The sequence below is a fragment of the Alnus glutinosa genome, chromosome 8 (assembly GCF_958979055.1).
Source record: "Alnus glutinosa chromosome 8, dhAlnGlut1.1, whole genome shotgun sequence".
Lineage (NCBI taxonomy): Eukaryota > Viridiplantae > Streptophyta > Magnoliopsida > Fagales > Betulaceae > Alnus > Alnus glutinosa.
In genome coordinates, this window is record NC_084893.1 from 25,856,883 (window position 1) to 25,874,912 (window position 18,030).

The 18,030-nt window shown below is 34.5% G+C and overlaps 1 pseudogene; it reads right to left on the reverse strand.

The window, feature by feature from the left end:
- Window positions 1-10,314: 10,314 nt before the first annotated feature.
- On the reverse strand, window positions 10,315-13,498 carry LOC133875687 ((-)-germacrene D synthase-like; annotated as a pseudogene).
- Window positions 13,499-18,030: the final 4,532 nt, after the last annotated feature.

Genomic DNA, 18,030 nt, shown 5'->3' on the forward strand with positions numbered 1-18,030 from the left:
GTCCCATGGTGTGAGAGTATTCTAATATTTTATTAATACCATATTTGACTATCACATGCACGTGTAAGTGGCCACCCACAGCAGATTTGATTCCTCTAAGTATTCACAAACAATTAATAGTGTGTTTTCTTTTTTCAAAACTTTACAGGTCTGCTTCATGCATGTACATACCAAAGAATTTTTTTTTTTTTTTTTCTTTTCTTTTCTTATTCTTACAAATCTAACTGAATGCATGATTCATATGTCAAAAATCCTGTTTTAGTAATATTTGATTTTTTTGTTGTGCACTACTTTAGTAACCATACTGTTTTGAATTGGCCGAACACATGCAACATGGATTTGTGCTTTAAAGCCATGGTTTAAAATAGTTCGAGGTCATTGTTTTAAATATTTTAAGCCTTTATCCCTAACACTTGAACCAATTGTCCTAACCTTTGTAACCATTGACTTGGATATTTAAAGTCTTTGCTGTTAGTTTATGATTGGCTGCATTCTGTTGACAAAATCACTATTATGTAATATTGCTATTTTCATAGAGATGCCGTATATGCCAGAATCTTCAAAATATTTAGAGTTTATTTCTTTAAGATGGAAAGAGCTTTATTACGACAAGTTCCAGTGTCACAAGCTGCAAGAAGGCTATTTCAGTGTTCAAGGAAGATTATATGCAAATTTCAACTCAGAAAAGTCGGATCCTTTGTTTCCATCCGAACAACCCGATAAAGCGTCCGGACATTCATCAGTCAGCAACATTCGTCCGGACGACTTGGCAATACCGTCCGGACTCCCATCAGTGTCGAGAAGCTTCGAATAGTTGAAGGTTGCATCCGTCCAGACGTCATGGCAACACATCCGGACGCACTTTAAAATTCTAGAAGAATCCAACGTTCAAGTGCATCCATCCGAATGACGTGGCAATATTGTCCAGACGCAGTCAGTGTTCGACAAGTAAAAAGATTTCCTTTGCAGACACAGATATGGGAATACAGCTACAACCGTCGGGACGACAGGTCTACACCGTCCAGACGCTATCCTTGATAAGACAAGACGTGGAGAAGAATTGCAACCGTCCGGAGGTTAAGACAACACCGTCCGGACGCCAGTCCTTATTATAGAATTTGCGTGCAGCTGAAGTGCAACCGTTCAGACGCTAGGGCAACACCATCCGAACGCGGCCTTATTCAAAAAAGAATATCAACGCTTCTTGGAAAGTCAGTTGCACAGCTAATCGTTCGAACGGCCTCAGCTTGCGTTCGGACGCCGCCTATAGAAAATTGTATCAGACTCGATTTAAGTCTTTTGTAGTCTATAAATAGAGGCCTTTAGGAATGTAATATATACAGAATTCAGTATTGAATTCTCTTTAACTTAGAAATGGTGTTTATGGAGATTTGAAGATCTGCTATCTCTCTAGCTGTTGCCAGTGTATGATTTGATCAGCTGTGAAGTCTATCTTAGGGAGGAGCCCTAAGGTAAATGATTCTATTAAAGACCCCATCAAATAGAAGACCTGGTTGAGAGGCGTTCGTGTATAGATACACATCTCAAGGTACAACCATTGTATCAAGGGTATGTAAGTATTACTGCTTTGTAACTAGCTTTGTCTTCTGAATAGTGAAAATCCTGGGTTTGGCTGCCCTGGAATGATTTTTCTCTTAACTGAGTTTTCACTTCGTTAACAAAATATTTGTCTCATTTAAATTCCTCATTTAATATTTTGTTGCACACTGTTCACACACACACGGTTATTTAGGAGTCATATTTTTATATTTCAATTGGTATCCATCCGAACGTCATGGATACACGTCTAGACGCTGATCAATTCCATTGAAAACCCCATCAGGTAAGAGACTTTGTTGGGAGGCGTTTGTGTATAGGTACACGTCAGAGTTCAAGGTATGACCACTACATCAGGGGTATGTAAGTGATACTACTTTGTAACTAGCTTTGTCTTCTGAATAGTGAAAATCGTAGGTTTGGCTACCCCGAAGTGGTTTTTTTCTTAACTGAGTTTTCATTTTGTCAACAAAATATTTGTCTCCTTTCAATTCCGCATTCAATATCTTGTTGCACATTGTTCACATACACACAGTATTTAGAAGTCATATTTTCATTTTTCAATTGGAATCAGAGCAAATACACTACATTTAAAGGATTAAATTCCTGAGTGTGATCCTTATCTTCTTGTGATTTCTATTTTTTTGTTAACACCTTTTATCATGAATTCTTTTCAGTTATTTGAGGATAATTCTGATATTAAGCTCTTTAAGGTTTTTGATAAATTAAATAATGCTAAAAATTATAAAGTTTCTCATAAAAAGCTTAAAAAGGTGAAGCAAGAAAAAAAGTTTTTAATTATGCAGTTATCTGAATCACATGTTCTGATCGACTCTTTGAAATCTGAGAATACCATAATGCTTAATACCATTGATACACCAGACAATAAATTGGAAAATTTTTCTAGTGATAATCTGAAAAATCATACTTTGTATTCATTCAGATATTTCTAACAAGCTTGACTTAATTATTGATGATTTGAGTGCTTTTACTTCACATGCTTCTAATTCTAAAGTAGATTCTATTGTTATTAAGCTTGTGATAGTAGATACTGCTTGTTTAGATAATTCTGAAATTCTTGCTCGAATAATTGTGTGAACCCTAAATCCAAAGTTACAGGAACACAAGCTCATAGTAAGTTTGTCCCTACTTGTCATAATTGTGGGAAGGTTGGTCATATTAGACCAAATTGTTTTCTGTTAGAAACCCACAGATCTTGGATTAAGCAGGATGCTCCGAGGAAAGGTAAAGTTGAAGAACTTTCCTCATCCAAATATGTCCCTCCACATAGGAGACATATAAAAGGTAATGATAGTGTTATTTGTAAGAATGCTAATCAAAAATCTACAGAGACTGCCAATAAGCATTCAAACAAAAGAAGACTGCCCACTTGTCATCACTGTAGCATCACCGGTTACATTCGACCCAAATGTCCATAGCTCCTGGCTCAGAAGTTGAAGGTTCAGAGGGAGCTGCCAACAAAAGCTACATCAGGCACTCTACCTCCGACGACACATCATGCTCCACAGCATTAACAGAAGTTTGTTCCTACCAATCAGAATGGCAAACCATAAAAGAACAAATCAAGGCGCTATAAAAGAAAGCCCCAAAAGCCTAATAGCAACCATAGATATGAGGGGTTGTTGAGCTTGATGCAAGATATGCTAATGAGAATGTCCAACATGGACAAGACCTGCAAACCACCTCCACGGATCAAGCAGATATGGGTCGAGAATGATAAGACCATTCACCCCTTAAGGGAAAGTGGACTCATCTAGTAAAGGTGAAGTCTCATAATGGTTAGGATTTTGGTTCCTAAATCCTAGTGTATGTCAGGTATGTTTGCATTGTATAGTTTATTATGTCATATCTTATTCATGCCGTGCATTCTATTTGAGGAACCATATTTTATCCCCAACATTTTCTTTTGTTGTCTTGAGAAATTTCTGCATGTAATATTTGGGGATGACAGAAAAAGTACATCAAGCTGCTGTTTTTCTGTCTTGATAAATTCTAAACCTTTTATGTGAACAAGTTTTATTTTATCACACATGGTAGGAGGTGTTTGTGCATTTATTTTCATCTAGCATGTTTGTTGTTTTTCTAGTTTATTTTTCAACATTTTAAAAAAATATATATATTGTTGGAGAAGATGCAAAATTTTATATTTTTTCAATTGATAGCTTTTCAGATATTGCATGTATTTTTGCCTGATATTTCAGTTCATTGCACATTGAATGAATATGCTTATATATGATAGAGAGTTTATGCCTAATATCTACTAAGTTTTCATGTGCATCTTAATACTAGATAGTTGTTTTTCTCATGCGATGAAAAATTGTGCACTATCCAAAGCTCCCCTAAGGAACATTTTTTACTCAGATTTGTGGCTTTTGAAAATTCTGATAAGCAAGATTTTTTGTGCAAAGATGGTCAAATTGACCAACTCGCTAGTTGAACCTAGAACCTAAAAATTCTGGCATTCTTTCTAGGTTGCAACACTAAGTGATAAAAAGCATTTAAAATTCAGTAAATATGGATAAATAAAAAGATCCACTACTTTTATGCTATAAATCTGTTCTTAAACTTGTTCCTATAGAAACAGTCAGTGACTAAATCATTACGAAAATAGACAGTCACTAAAGGACAAAGTAAAAGAAAATTGTTGCAGCTTAGGGGGAGTGTATCAGATGAGGGTGGCTAGGCCCTAATAAAATAAGGTTTGACTTTTGACTGATCCAACAGTGAATTTCTCTCTTGTTTAGAAAATTCAATTGCTTTAAATCATATAAGCGAACATCATACCTTATTGAAAAAGTTTTCACACACACACGCATTGCATAAATTGAGTAACCTATTTAAAATTTCTATTTATAGGAAAATTTGTGCTTATTGAATACTTAACTTTCAATTATATCTTTACATATTTTTGAAATGATATTTGACTGTTTTATCAGTTGATTATACATTCGTGTTCTGAAGCTATTTTTAGGAAAAATATTTTGTCTACAAATTTTCCTCCAGTTTCAGATTTTCAGTATGAAGCGTCCGGACGGATCTACTCTTATGTCCGGATAGTTAAGTGACACGTTAGAACACGCACAGTCCTTCCGATTGCTAATCTGGCAATGCACCGTTCAGACGAGTGTGTACCAAGTCCGAACGCGATCCTTACAGGTACTTTTCTTCTACTTCCTTTCTTAGCCAGCCACATACCCTTGATTTTTTTTTAATTGATTTATCATGACATGTTGTGTGTTTTTCTCACGGAATTCTCCAAAGATTTTGGCATTTTCTGTACATCTCTTCTCATTCCATGATCTTCCTTGTGTCTTCCTTTGTTCTTTTAAGTTTTTGTGCTTTTAGAATATAGAAATATTTGATGGGATATTTTCTTGAGATATTGTGCATGAAAATCCTATTCTGTCTATGTGCTGGGTTGAACTTGATATTTATGCTTTATGAATTGCTGCATTGCTTATATTTTTCTTTGGCATCCAATTGACAGCCATCATAAAACTACATTGTTTTTAGAACTAACAGGATATGATTCTTCTTGGTAGTGGTATTTGTAGATATTTCTGTTTAATTTTGGTTTAGGAATATGTCATTCAGCGGCTTCCAGCGCAGTGTTCGACAAATGGATCGTTTGGAAAATTATTTTTGTTTGAGGTCATATGTTCAAAATTTCCAAAGGTTTCAGGATTTAAGATGAACTTTTTCCGCTAAGTCATGTATAAGCCTTTCATAGCATCTTCCTTAGATCTGTATTAGTTAGAGGTTCAATGGTGAATCTTCTCATTTATCTTGCAGACCAGTTACTTAGAGGATGTCAATCTGCAGATAACCAGGTTCAGGCTTTGTAAAATCAAGTAACTGAAGATTTTTCAGTCTATGGTTCCTAGCTTCTGGAGCTAAAAGCCGAAGTAGTACAAATCCAGCTTGTTGCACGGATTTCTCTCCATCACTTGCCTTCAGTGGATCAGCAGGATTTGGTACTTAGAGGATTTTTGTTCCTTCCTCTATTAGTTGATTCTACAAACTTTTGATTATTTGGGCTACTTGCAGACACTTCTCTTTATCCCTGTTATTTTTGGATTTTAGAACTTTCTATTTGGGATTTTATATACTCTATTTACCCTTGTCCTGTTAAGACATCAAGGGAGAGTATTTTATAGATGTGGTTTTCATACTCTATTTTACCCTTTTTCCTTTTAAGACAAAAATGGAGTGTGTTAGTTTTTAGACCGGGATTGTATTCTTAACCGGTCAAGTATTTTTGTCTCAGAATGGCCAAATGGGGAGTTTGTTAGTTTATGATTGGCTGTATTCTGTAATCTTGTTGTTTTCACAAGGATGCCGTATATTCCAAAATCTTCAAAGTATTTAAAGTTTATTTCTCTAACATGGAAAGAGCTTTATTATGACAAGTTCCAGTGTCACAAGCTGCAAGAAGGCTATTACAGTGTTCAATGAAGATTCTGCGCAGATTCCAACTCAAAAAAGTTAGATCCTTTGTTTCCGTCCAAGTGGCCTAGCAAAGCGTCTTGACGCTCATCAGTCAGCAACATCTGTCCGAACGACGTGGCAATACCGTCCAAACTCGCATCAGTGTTAAGAACCTTCAAACAGTTCGAGGTTGCATCCATCCGGACGTCATGGTAACATGTCCGAACGCTCTACAGAGTTCCAGAAGAATCCAGCGTTCAAGTGCATCCGTCTGGACGACGTGGCAATACCATCAGTACACCTGTCAGTGTTCGACAAGTAAAAAGATTTCTTTTGCAAACACAAATATGGGAAGACAATTGCAATCGTTTAGACGACAGTTCTACACTGTTTGGACGCCAGTCAATGTTTGACAAGTAAAAAGATTTCATTTGCAAACACAAATATGGGAAGATAGTTTCAGCCGACCGGACGATAGGTCTGCATCGTCCGAACGATATCCTTGATAAGGCAAGACGTGGAGAAGAATTGCAACTGTCCGAACGTCAAGGCAACACCGTCTGAACGCTAGGGCAACACCATCCGGACGCGACCTTATTCAGGAAAGAATATCAGTGCTTTCTGGAAAGTCGATTGCACAGCTAGCCGTTCGGATGGCCTCAGCTTGCGTCCGGACGCCACCTAGAAAAAATCGTATCAGACTCGATTTAGGTCTTCTATAGCTTATAAATAAAGGCCTCTAGGAATGTAATATATACAAAATTCGGTATTGAATTCTCTTTAGCTTAGAGAAAGGGCGATTAGGGTGATTTGAAGATCTACTAACTCTCTAATTGTTGCTAGTGTGTGATTTGATCAACTATGAAGTCTATCTTAGGGAGGAGCCATAAGATAAAGGATTCCATTGAAAAGAAGCCATCAAATATACTGGGTGGGTTTGGTATCTCTCCATCTTCAAGTTTTCAACGCTTTCTTGAGTCTCTACTGTCTTTTGTGCTTGGAAAAAAAGAAAAGAAAAAAAGAAGAAGCATATTTTCTACAATATCTTTCTTCTTTCTTTTTTCATTCTTATCAACTCTACACTACATCATTTACAATACAAACCAATATTTCATTCCATTCAACATGTAGTATCAGTTACAATATGGTGGAGTGTTGCTTTTCACGGCGTGGCTCAACCACCTATTAACCCAAAAAAATTTTATTAAGATTCAAACTTCTGCAAAGATCAATATTCTTAAGATTTTTTTTTTTAAAAAAAAAAAAAAAAAATCTTTTCCTTCCCAAGTTCCCAACACTCAATAACGAACCTCCAAAAAAATATGCTGAGAAATTAGATACTTTGTTTTCGGCCCGTACCCATACTTTAATTCATTTCTATTTCTCCACAAATTATAGACCATTTCACAAAGAACCAATCGACATAGATAAGCTCTAAAAGGTTTGTTCCTCTACACTTTACTTAACAGCAAAAATGGTCCAAAATTTATAACAGGTAGGACCAAAAAGTTTAATGCGTAGGGACCAAATAGACTAAAAATCAAACTATACTTGTTAAATATATAGTTTTTGTTTAATGAATTGGGGGGGAGGGGGGGGGGGGGGGGGACATGGCTCCTACCAGCTACCCCCTAACTTCATCCCTGCATGGGCCCTAGTATGAGAATGTTAGTTATAAATAAATATATTTGTGTTCTGAAGAAGATGAATGGTTTTATCGTAGCTTTATTGGAAATTGATTCATTTCGAAATTAATTTGCATCTTTTTCATTTAAATAGTTATATGTGTTAATTATGCTTTGAGTGGTTTTCAAAGAAGAAAAAGGTTTTTACAGAAAAAGGTTTTTACAGAATAAGGTTTTATCTTTGCCTAAATAGAGTAAGGTGATAGATATGTTTTGAAGTGTTACAGGAAATAAATTGTTTCAAGTGAAAGGTTTTATAGAAAATGAATTTATCTCAATTGTTCTATGGTTGAGGATTTACTTACTGAGCCTTTCAACTCATTCAGTTTACTTTTTGTTTTCAGGTGATCAACAGTTTGAGCTAGGAGGCCAGAATGAGGGCGATGTTAATTATTAAGTCCCGCTGAGCTGCATATTATTTTGTTTTAAATAAGTGCATTGGCACGATTTTAGGATTATGACTTATTTAATAGAAAATGTTAATTATATATTTCTTTTTAACAAATTTTTCCGCATTTTATGAAGTTTTAAATTTGATGTTTTATTCTATCATGCATTTAGTATCACATGTAGTAATTGCTCTTGTAAACCTTAGAAATTGAGAATCCTATCCCTAGCAGGCTGAGGGTGTTACACCTTTACTATGGTCAAAATCTCGGTGTGTTGAGTGATTGTATGTAGCATTGTGGGAACACCGTCTTCAAGATGTAATCCAAATTACGAAAACTCAAATTTGATAGGAATGATTATTCTAAAACTCGGGCTTGAGTGCTTCGATATGAGTTACTAAAACTTTTCGTACATAGTGAGATGAGATTTCACATAGTACAAATAATAATCATGTGATCAAATAAGGAACTCAATGATAAGAGGTAGTGAATTAAAGTAACAGGTTTAATCGACTTTAATTCAACAACAAAATATTCCACGAAGTGGTAATATGTAATAAATAAGTATGTCATCAGGATTAATTGGTTGAATTAAAAAAATATTAATTCGAGTGCAATTACAATTATTTAGTAAAATTAATTGTAATTAATAATAACTTGTAACAAGTTATGAGATGACAAGTGTTACAAACCTATTGGAGCTAATTATATTTTTATTTCCTTTAGGTCTCTCTTTGAGCTGATTTAATTATTGACCAATTTATATGGCCTCAATTGTTTCTTTATAGGTTTATTTTATTTTATAAAATATGGGCCAAGAAATTTAATTCCTATGTGGCCTGTATTTGGAGATGTATAGGCCAAGAAATTTAATTCTAGTGCATAGTCTTTTGAAGGAGCATTGGGCTAGGGATAAAACTCAAGTCCATACGTTGGGCTTCTAGTGATAGGGCTAGGGCTAGCTAGCCTTAAGAGGCGCATGGGGAGTGCAACACCGAGGGGCTAATCCCCCCTTGCCAGAATCTTTGCATATAGGACCCTACTCCTACTATTTTTCCAAGTAACTTAAACCTATAAATAAAGGTCCCTAGTAAAGGCTTAATGACATGAGATATGATACATTTACAATTTCTGTACAACTCCAACAATTTTTTATTTTTTTTTTTTTAAAAAGAAAAATAAGAAATAAACCATTAGATATGTAGGACCCATATGTATAAGAAAACAGATCCAATGATAAGTTTGAAAAAAAAAAAAATTGTTGGAATTATACAAAGGTTGTAAAGGTATCATATCTCTAAAAACACAACATAGAGTTGAGAAAGAGAGACATAGGTCTTTCAATTCTTAATTCTTGAGAGCATTGTTCTCAGAGTTTAAGCTTTTAGTTTTATCAAGAGATTGAGAAAGATTTTGAGAGCTCACTACTTTGTTTATATTCATTCATCAAAGAAAAGGCTTGCAAGTTCTTCATCCCTCATCCCAGGTGTATTTATCATCACCATGGAAGGAGACGAAAATTCAAATAACCCAATAAGCTAAGGATTGGCTGATTATCCATGTAGGTGTACTATTCTTAAGTTTTTATACTTTTAGTTTATGCATGTTCGAACTTAGTTCTCTTGAAGTATAAAATCATAGGATTGTTTTTCATGCATTGTGTAATATATTTATGCACACGATTCCAACAGTTATGTATAGTGTATAGATGAGTCAAATAATTCCACACAAAAATGACAAATAAAAGCAGGCAATTAAGCAGCCACTACATACCTTCTTTGAGGAATAAAATTAGGAAATTACACACAAATAAAATTAATATCTCAAATTTATTAAGACATTAATTTTTGTTTCAATAACCACTTTATAAATACCTTCTTTGAAGAAAGTAAAAAGAAATTTATCATTTTCAAGAGCCACACTCTTTTTTTTTTTTATTTTTTTTTATTTTTTATTTTTTTTTTATGAATACGTGGGGTTTCTTTTTCTTATTAATCAATTTATTCTATTTATGTAACGAGCCTTAGGTATGGATCTTGTAACAAGACGTGGCTTTGATATGATGGCAATATAATAGATGAAAATGGGATAAAGAGGTCTCGGAGGACCTCACCCGGTCACCCCCAACACAAGATTTCTTAATAATTCTTCTCTGTCGATTTTTATTCATGGATTCGATTAAATAAAGGTACAACCGACATATCTTGATGACTTAAACTTTAAAGCATGCAAATTAAAAGAATAAGTCAACAAGGAGTCGACTCACAAAGGACTCCAACATTGAGACATACTCACTCCCACTCTGAGACATCTGAAGAAGATGGTCTCTTATTATAGCAATTCCTACTGCAACGACTAAAAAAGTTGAAAAGATCCAACTAAACCCAACTAATTAAAACACTACTCCCGGATATTCGAGAGTTAGGCAGAGAATAATCTTGAACTCTTCTCCTAAGTAGTAGAGGATTGTAAATGTAAGCGTATCAAATGCTTGCCATTACAATCGACAACACAGGTGTCCATGCTTATGAAGGCACAGGATCAACGAGCAAGGAAGCTACAAAATCTTTTAGCACAATTTCAGCATGCGTGTACCCATCTTCATCCTTATAAACAACATCAATCACACGTACAAAGTTGAGAATTCGAGTTACAAGTAGCATGGGAACAATGGTTGGATAGAGGCACTCTTCGTTTATATCCTTCCAGGCATCTGTAATTTCTTTTCGGAATTCATTGATTGCTTCTTCTTCTGTAGCATCATGTTGTTTCATGTAGCATTCAACAGCCGACGGACAGTGCCCTCTCTTTTGCTCAAACTAGAAAAATTAAATCTTAATGTCAGAAGATTGAGTGCCCGTCATATGTTTAGAATATTAAAGTAACCGAAACAACATAGTACCTTATGCGACACAATGTCGTCCATGAGTCGGCAAACCACTGCTGAAGCTCTTACCAATTTAGGGTTGCTGAACAACCACACGAATGCATCTTCTGTAACAATATCTCCCATCCCAACCAAGGATGTGGTTTCTAACATCGGGTATGCACAGGTAACCAGTGCAATGCGCATATACTCATCCATTGATGGTATGTGTTTCTGGTAGAACCATTTGGCTTCATGAAAGTAAGCTCTAGCCAGATTCTTCATCTAAGACAAACAAGCAAATACAATCAGATTAATATTACAACACTTAAAAATTTTCTTTTTTTCTCTTTCTTTTTTCAAGGGAGAGAATATAAGTCTTTGCTTAGGTTGTGAATAATCTTCTAAATTTGTATGTATGATATTGCTCACTGCTTCTCTTGCATATCTGGCGCGGTATGATCTTCCTTCACCAATTTTTTGATCCATTTCACTATAAACATCTAGGAGTGCTCGATAATACATTTTCATGTACTCCGGAAGTTGATCTATGGTACCAATATCCCACCTGTAAAATAGGTAGACTCTTGTGAATTGACTTTTCCAAGTAATATAACAAAGGGAAGAATAAAGGATGAGGAATTGTGTTAATGTCAACCTCTCAATTGCATCAGTAAAGAGCTCAAGTTCTTCAAGTGTGCCATATACATCGTAAATGTCATCAATAGTGGAGATCATGACTATCACTTTGGTTAGTATCCTTCTAGCAAGAAGGTATTCAGGCTCGAAGTATACTCCCAATATCCAAAAGTAACACTCAACCACTCTGTCTCTTATAAAGGGTAACTCCGTTGAAAAGTTCAAGTCTTTCCACCACCTATAAACATAGTTTAGCATATTCATATTGGCAACCTAGAGTTATGTATAAGCTTCTCACACTTGCAACTCTGACATAGTTGAATATCTAACCTTGTAATTTCATAAAGTTCTTTTTGGTGCAATTTCTGCAATAGGTTGAAATCCAACTTTGCGAAGGTAAGAAGGACTTTGTTATGTGAAGCGTCTTTTTGGTAGACAGAAAAGTAATGCCTTGCCTCTAGCCTTGGCATTCCTTTGCGGATAGGCTGCTTTAAGGCATGGCTTACTTGTGCTGCAAGAGGAGGGCTTAAGTGAGATGCTACCGACTCAAGATGTGTGGTAGTGAAGACTAGAGCTTCGTCTAGTATATCTTCCCCATGCACCCTGAGATGTGTGGCTTCGTACAAGCTCAACATTCCTTGTGCATCATTGATAAGTGATTCCTTGAAATTTCCTTTGTCGTCCTTGAACTTGGTGAACATATCTGCTTCACAATTCAGTCACATATAATGAGTCAACCACTCTCTTGTTGGGCTTTCTGTAATTTGTTGCATATATGTGGACTAAAGCGTGACCCATTTTGTTGTTTTCTTTGAGTTTGATTCTTAATAAATTTCTCAAGCGTGATTTTTATTTCTTTAAAAAAAAAAAAAAAAAAAAAAAACAGTTACATTAGAGCTAGCTATATTTTATGGTGATCCAATTCTGAAATGGGTTGGTGACAATAATAATTAATGCAGCGAAAGATGGGTGAAGTTCAAACCCTCCTTATTTTGTATAGAAAGAGAAGAAAAATGTAACCAACAGAGTCAGTGATGAGAAAAGTTGGTCCTGCCTACTATGTTTCCAAGGATTAATTAAGGGACCACGCTTAGAAGAAGCCAATATATAGTAGCACATGGGATGCTCTCCTAGGATGTTGGAACACATATTCAAGCATGTATATACTATGTTAAATGCGACACCGATTGTTTGTGTATATTAATTAAGTTAATTTTCCCAAATAGAGAGGAAAGAAGAATTGTTTAAAACCAATAAAAAGAAGAAGAAAAAAATAAAATAAAAATTACCACACGAAATATAATAACCATGTTGTCTAAGTAACCGAAACCGAAGAGCGACAGTGTAAAGGTCGTCATCATTTTCATGGTCATGATCACAGTCATGAAGAGTCTTGTGCAATTGTTGTAAAATTTCTTGAATCTCTTTTTCAAAATGGTAACACACACCTAAGCGCTGAATTGCGTCAATAAAGTTCAGCTTTTGTGATGGCTTTTCACTTGGAGCCATTAGCATTTTCACCACTTTTTCCTTCAATTCCACAACTTGTTCATTTACTCTCTCATTATCAGTTTCCTGCACGGGCGAGCAAATTGATGAATAAAAATTGTTATCTGAAAGTTACTAAAAAGTAATACAAAATAAATCTTAAGTTTAAACATGTTGGCATGCATGATCAAACGCACACATGTACATTCAAGGGGACAATATTAAAGTTTACCAAGAATTCAGGATCAAAAGCATATGTGAGGAAATGGTCACCCCAAATGCTAGGATGATAATTTGCTTAGCGACGATTAGTTTCTAGCATAGCATTTTGGGGTGGAGCAGCTACTAATGCTGAAACTTGAAAAGACATCTTTTATTTTTTTAGTAATATTTGAAGTAGGCACAAGCTTATATATGCTAGATATTCTTTGTGGAGGCTAGTATGAGAGAAAGGAGTCAAGTGCTCAGGTATTTGTAGCAGAGGCTATGAACCACATCATAATAGCATCTAGGATCGAACAGTACTCTCGAAAACCACACTTTGAAAACAAAATGATTGGCCTCATGAGAGCCACAAAACAAATAAGCTAGAGGACCCGCGAGGTAGATAACAAATATGGACCACAATCATTTTCCCATGTTTTTACACATGCATATATATATTGAAGTGAATTGCCGACAAGCTAAATTCAAGATTATTAATTAATGATGAATTGTTCATATCACATATTTCTTTCCTCTCACTTTGTTATTTACTTCTTTTTTTTTTTTTTTTTTTTTTTAAGGAAAGATAAAATCTTTCATTGATCAAAGAAGGGTACAGAACAAATCCACCATAAAGGTGTACACAAGACACCTCCAACTAGGTGAATATCCCACCTAAGCCGAAAGACTCATACCATTACAGGCAGAAATGCTACAAAAATAATAAAACCTGGCCAAACAGAATGATGTCTTTACGGTGACATAATCCTTATCTTTAGAGGGAGTCGGTCACACATTCTGTGCAAAAAGCAAAGACTAAGTTGATCAGTACGGAGCACACTGCCAAAAAAAACCAAACACCAACAAACCAAACCCTCCGAATCAACACCGAGGGGACAACCACTCCACCATTAGCTCAAAAGACTAAGGGGAAAAACAACAAGACGCAAAAAAAAATAAAAACAACTACAAATGCAATGGTCGAACCATTTCTTCCACTTCCCCATTTTGCGCAAATGATTGGATACACCTGAGCCTCCAGAAAAATCTGGAAACGTTCCAAGAAAATCGGTCCTAAACAGCACCCAAGAAACCGTTGGATACTCATTATGAGACTCCAGAAAAATTTGGATTCCTTCCATGAAAACCGCTCCTTATCTGCACCCAAAAATCACCCTCAAAACAAAACAACTGCTGGTCCGGATTTTGAGCTGCATGTCGCCACCCCTATGGCGAAATACCGGTGAAACCAAACCGTCGTTCCCCCTTTGCACTCGAGCCCACCGTTCTAGTAAAAGAATCCAGGCCGCCTCCGCTACAAACAACCACCGACAGACCCTGAGCGAGTATCGTCTTCGGCGTAGGCATCTAGACCATCAGCGGCATAGCAAAATTTTCAAAGCAATTTCAGAACTGGGCACCACGAAAGACCAGAAAATCCATGAAAGAAGCCCCAATCTTGGAAATATGAGAAAACTTCCACCATTACATTGCGCTAATCGAAAGAAAACCACAAGAAACAAACAAACCTTTCACCTCTACGGAGTCGACGACGCTGGAAAAGATGAAAAGAACAAATATTTATATACAGACCTAAAACCAAAGAAACTGGGAAGGAGGGAAGCATAAGGCTTCCCTCCTCCGTTAACACGCTCCTAACAAGGTTTTTGTAGTCAGAGGAAAAAAATCGCCAGAGCCCGAGAATATTCTTTATCTTTTTATTACTTTGTTATTTACTTAAGATAATATAACTCTTTGATAACAAATATGGACCACAATCATTTTCCCATGTTTTTCCATATACATATTAAAGTGAATTGCCAACAAGTTAAATTCAAGATTATTAATTAATGATGAATTGTTAATATCACATATTTCTTCTTTCCTCTCGATCACTTTGTTATTTACTTAAGATAATATAAACACAAAGCAACAAACCAATTAATAGGAAACCCAGTGGCGATTGGACTTATAATTTCCCTCGTGTTCTATGCATAATTAATGCTTGATCCATGTTTAATTTTTGACAAAATATACGGCTGTTTGTGTGATTACTTTGAAATTAATTTGAATGTCACAACCAGCTCGTGACATCCATTTTCTTACTCTTAATTACAAAATGTCTACAGTATATGGTAGAATGAAAACAATGCTTTCTTAAAGATGAGATTTCTATTTTTTAGTTGGTGTTGTTAAATCACTACTTATCACAAAAGTTTAAGCTAATAAAAATATATAAATTTAATTATTTAATCAATACTTTAACACGTACAACTCTATTTTTAATAAGATAGACCCGGCTAATCGTGAAACATTTAATCGAAATGAAAGGTAAATGACAAAGTCAAGATTTTAAACCTAAAACATTTAGTTATGATGCCACTATAATATAATTACTTATTTTAAAAGTTTAATTAAATTAATAAAAAGTGATAAATTTAATCTTGTTAATCAATACTTTAACAAATAAGTAGACTCCCTTATTTTTTGTGTTGAAACGTCTGCCGAGCTTCATTATTTCTTACACCAAATACCTTAAGATAAACAAAATGCAATAAAATCATGTATAATACATAATCCATGCGATTTTAAAGCGTAAAAGTGATGGCTTTTTTTTATTTTATTTTATTTTTGAACAAAGAAATAACCTTCATTATAATTAGAGATCCAACGGGCCAAAAGCTATAATTAGGGATACAAATACTGTTAAAAATAAAGTACAAGACTAATTCCTGACTTGGAGGGCAGCTGTCTTTTATTAGAAAAACACAGAGAAACACCTCTCTTTTACAATAAGTTCCACTATAATAAGGATCTGTTTGATTTTGCGATTTCAAAAAGTACGATTTAAAATAACGATTTTAAAATGTGCGATTTGAAAAAAATTATTTTTAAAAACGCAGTTAAGCGTTTGGTAAAATCGCAGTTTAGCCTTTAAAATCGCGAATTTACCTTGAAAATTCTGCATTTTCAAAAAAGTACCATCTTATTTGCGATTTGAAAAAGTAGATTTTCTGTGTTTTGCGATTTGGTTTAAAATCGCACTTATTGCCTATGAAATCGCAGTCTCAAACGCACCCTAAGACAAGAGAGCAAGATCTAATCTAAAAACTAAATCTAAAATCTACTATGGCAGGCTGCAAAGATTAATCGATAAAACACAATCTAAAGAAGCCAAAAACATTAAACAGAAAACAGAAAACCGATCTTTACTCCTAACTTTGACATCCCAACCGTAGAGCGAAACTCACTAACTCTAATTCCTCAAAATAATTAGAGAAAAACACCTTCATCTTTTGGTTTTTCAGAAAATCACCTAGAAAAAAGAAAAACCAACAGCCTACATCTCAGTATCAAAGCCAAAAATAAAACCATAACAAGAAAGCTAGTAATTAAGATGGAAAAAAAGCAGAGAATAGGAGGTTGGGATGTCAAAGTTAATTTGTTAATACTGCTTTGAATTAGTCTTTAAACTTTAAGCGGGTGGGGGAGTGTCCTCCCTTTATCCTTCCTATTGTAATTGATGAGAGCTCTTGATTAATTCTATGAATTTCATGTTATCAAAAAAAAAAAAAAAAGTCTCAATTATGGTAAAAAAAAAAAATACAAAAAATTGAATCCCAAAGTATTAAGATATTAGAAGGAAAGAAAGAGAAAAATAAAAAGTTACACTAATGGCACACTAAAGCAGTAATCAATTTTGCAACATAAAATTAACATATTGACTAAGTTAATTCAATAAAATAATGTTTCGAATAAAAGAAATTATATGTAACTTAACACAAAACATGTCATTCGTTGAAATTAAATGTTTTGGAGTGGAGATGAATTCTACTTCTTCTTGTTTTTTTTTTTTTTTTTGGAAGTCATTCTACATTTTGTTTGGAAAAACAAATTAAGAGCAAGAAACAATAAAAAAAAAATTTAAATAAAAAATATACACTAAAAATTAAAATTAAAATTATTTAATAAATATTTAAATATAAAAAAAATCTCACTTAAATTTGTTGCTTAAACCTTACAGTTTTTTTTTTTTTTTTTTTTTTTTTTTTTTTTTTTATTTTTATAGATAAACCTTACAATTTATTTATTGATGGAATATGGTTTCATTTGTGAAATATAGATACAAAAGTCATAATTTCGATTCGTAGAATATCAGTTCCTTAAAATTACGAATCATTCATGTTCCCAAACGCCTTTAACCTCTACCAACCACATCACCTTCCGTAGTTCCGTGTACCTTTTTTCCACTACGTGTCGCGTAGCCGCGTGCGCTTTGGCAAAAACAGTGGAGGCGTGATTACGAATTCCATATAACCATAACAAGAAAGCTAGTAATTAAGATGGAAAAAGAGATACGACGTATGAGAAAGATTGGAGTAAGATATGGTGAGGTAGCGGAAAAGAACTGCATCTCTGATTTTGTAAAGAGAAAGTGTTTTCCAATCCTGTCTTAAAAAAATTAAAATAAATTAACAAGCTAAAAAATATATAAAACTCCATGAAGTATTTGAGAGAAAAATCTCTGATTTAATAATAATTTAATTGATTGAGCTTTATTTATATAAGAAAAATGCTAGACCATCTCTTAGTGTTCTCCTGGTGTTCTCCTGGTGTTCTCCTGGAATGGCATAGATGTAATTAAAAAATTACATTTATGTCCTTTTGGATGGCACAGATGCAATTTTTTAATCAAAAAAATTACATCTATGCCATTTCATGAAAACACTAGGAGAACACAAGGAGATGCTAT